Consider the following 3,478-nt stretch of genomic DNA (forward strand, 5'->3'; position numbering starts at 1 on the left):
CGCCGCTGGGCGCTCTTTGGCATCTGGCAACCCGCTCCTGAAAACAGTCAGAGATGACCGTTGGGATGTGTGGGTATAGTTGGTTGAACTAAATCAATGTGTCGTATGTGTCGACTTTGCCTTCCAGGAACCGAAGGGAATTCTCCGTGGCATCACTTGGCTCCGCAGAGGCGCTGTTCTCCGTCTCCCTGCTTTGCATCCCAGGCCTGCTCCCTGACTGACCTCACCGGCCGGGATCCGCTACTCCAGCCCCAGCGAGTCCATCCAGACCTAATTTCACGCCGGATCTGCTGTCCGGTTGGACTGGTGCCTGTGTCCTCTCCCCTAGACCGGAGTTCTGGATGTTGACTCCTGGCCCAGTCCATCTGAGCATGTCTGTGCTTTATGACAGTTTTGGATCTTGATTCCCCCATTCCCTGGACCTCTGACCTGGTTTTGACTGTCCTCCAGTTTGGCCTGACCTCTGAGACCTAGACTTTGCGCGGACAGTCACATCTTGCTCTAACGCTGTGACTTTTGTACAAAGCACACTTCCCAGCTATTTCTTCCACCTGCTTAGTTTAGTATCCCCATTAAAAAGAGAGTCTTTCTCTTTTGCAACCTGAATAGAAGAGTCGTCATGATGAACCTACAACCTACTCTGGTGCCAGGAACCATACTGGCAGCTCTACATACACATCCCATTCAATCCTAGAAGATCTGAGGGTGTCAGAGTTCGGAGTGTCAATGCCTGCCCAAGGCATTTTCTGGAAAACACACCTTTTTCATTCAGAGAACCGCTCCCCATCATCCCATTAAGAACATGTTGAAGCATACGGCCATTCCACCCTGAACACCGCCGATCTCGTCTGATCTCAGAAGCTAAGCAGGGTCAGGCCTGCTTAGTACTTGGATGGAAGACCACCTAGGAAGACCGGTGCCATAGGCAAGAAAGAGAGAGAGAAAAAAAAAGAGAGAGAGAGAAAGAGAGAACATGTTGACATTGTGGATGCAGCTAATCATTGTCCTCCATGCTCCCAGGCACAGGAGTTGCATTAGAACTGAGCCGATTAGAATACCCCACCTAACTGCCCCTCAAGATTGGGCACAGGACCTCAAGTCAGGGCCTAACCATAGCTCTTCTCCAAAATGTTTTTAATAGAACATTAAGTGGCAGGAGACTTTTCTTGGGAAGGAGGTGAGGGGACAAGCCAAGAGCTAGGAGCCAGGTCTCTAATCTCATGGGGAAAGCTGATTGAAGAGAATGAAATAGACCCAAGGACACTAGAGTCACACAGAGACAGTAAACTTGGACGGCATTTAAGTCCTTGGAGACACACAGTGCCTAGTGGTTCCAAGTGTGAGCTCGGAGTCAGACTGCCTAGGTAACCTTGGGAAACAATCTCTCTGAACCTGAATTTCCACTTTTATGAAAAAGAAGATAATAATAACAATAATAATAATAATAATAACAATAGATAATAATACCTAACTCATGGGGCCGTTGGGAGGATTGAACGAATCAGTGCACATGAAGCATGCTGAACACGGTGCCTGGCACGTGGTCATCGCACAATAAATACTATTATAAGCTCTCCAGTTGTCCCAGGCTATCCCCACCCTTGTCCTGCCTTGGACTTGGTTACCTGAGCAAATGGTTTTCTCTTTTTGCCTAAATTACTGTTTGGTCTCTATTATTTGTAACCTAAAGAGTCCCAAGGAATAGAGACATTATTTCCCTAAATTTCTAAATTCCACAAGACACTCTAGGAAAAACAGTTTCCATAAATCAGTTTGGGCAACTCTCAGACATTCACTGTGTTTTAATTTGTGTACTGCTCCCCTCTTTGATAGTCTCATTATATTCTAATGTATTAAAGGTTCTGAATGACTCGACAATTAAAATGCCAGTTGAACTTAATTCAATCTAGCACTTTCCAGACTTCTTTGACTTCAGTTCCCGTTTTCTTTCCTGGGATCTTTTTGTCCTATTCTACAAAATTTGCATTCCACAAAATACACTTAGGTGTGATGAACAGAACATAAAGAAAACTGAAGAATCTGTTGAGTGACAAGTTAAGCCCATATCTATTTGGATCGAAAACATATGCTCTTTCCACAATTCCATATACACTAACACAAGTATTATTAATCATTTGGAAAGTAAGTGTTAGACATACTGGTTTTGAGTTTGCTTATTCGTTTTAAGTGTTACTTTCTCAGAGAACAAAGTTTTAAGAGCTTGCTCTTGCAGATGCATTTACAACATGCAAAATTAAATAGTATTAAATCTTTTTATGACAATTTCAAATAAAAATTATGTGAGACATGCAATGGTCTCTTCTTTGAAAAACTGCAAGAAAGATGGCTTTTTTTTTTTTTTTTCTGGTCACCAGAGACAATTGTAGAAGAAACAGAAGAAACACTAGCCTGGGAGATGTTTTTATTCTCTTTCACACTATCAAATACCTTTGTCTTTATTTGTAAGATGGCCAAATTATTGCACAAGTACTCACATGGCCCGCTGAGCCAAATTCTAGCTTCTGATAATTCAAAGATCTGTATCTTAAACTATAAGTTAAACCTGGGCAATGGATATTATTATTATTATTATATTCATCATCATTATTATGATTATGGATTGATATTGATTATTGGGCCCTAATAATTGTCAGAGGGGGCTTTTGGACCAAAGGAGGGAACTGGTTCTGTCTGGCAGCCTTACAATCTAAATTAGACTGAGTTGTATAACAGTTTTAGGCATCTAATATGGGACTTGCCAAATTTCATGGCTTCAGGCACACGGAATGCACATCCCTGTTCCAGGGAGGCTAAATATTTTTCCAAATCAGTAGATAAAACAAACTCCCTGACCTCAACTTACTTCCTGGCGCCTGGAGTCCTGAGGAGCTGATGAAGAGTGTCTGTCTGCTATCAAGTGACAGGACACATTCAGACTGGCTCCTGTGCTCAGGACCATGTGGTACCTGATCCCGTCTCCATCTTCGGAGCTAAGATTTTGGCCACAACTTAAAGATCTAGGTCCAGAGGGCAATGGACCAGGGGTAGATACCATTAAATGCCATTGAATCAGCCTTGAAGGGCAACTGTGGCTTCTTAGTGCATGAGGCAATGTGCTGCAGCTAGAGGCCAGTGAAAGCGGGTGATCGCAGATCGTGGGCAAATCACGTCTTGAATGTCATATCTAAAATGAAGAGGTGGCTACAGCACTGTCTGAAGTAAATACTGTGCACAGATTTTAAACCTTACGAGTCAATCAAGGAGGGAGTAAATCCATCTAAGGGGACCTGAAGCTTCTGACCTAAGAGCTTGATCTGCTGGACACCTTAACTATTCAACAGTGACATCTACTGACTGTGTTAGACACTGCCACCTTACAGAGAAAATAAGAATTAAACTTTGAAGACTCATAGAAATGTTAAATGAGGAGGGAAAAAAACCCATGGATGGTCTAGAGAGAGACAAATAGCAGGAGGGA

The 3,478-nt window shown here is 43.1% G+C and overlaps 1 pseudogene; it reads left to right on the plus strand.

Moving 5' to 3' along the window:
* The first annotated feature begins 810 nt into the window (after nt 1-810).
* On the plus strand, nt 811-928 carry LOC112475862 (annotated as a pseudogene).
* The last annotated feature ends 2,550 nt before the right edge of the window (nt 929-3,478 follow it).

This window comes from Pteropus alecto, unplaced genomic scaffold (assembly GCF_000325575.1).
Source record: "Pteropus alecto unplaced genomic scaffold, ASM32557v1 scaffold152, whole genome shotgun sequence".
NCBI classification, from domain to species: domain Eukaryota; kingdom Metazoa; phylum Chordata; class Mammalia; order Chiroptera; family Pteropodidae; genus Pteropus; species Pteropus alecto.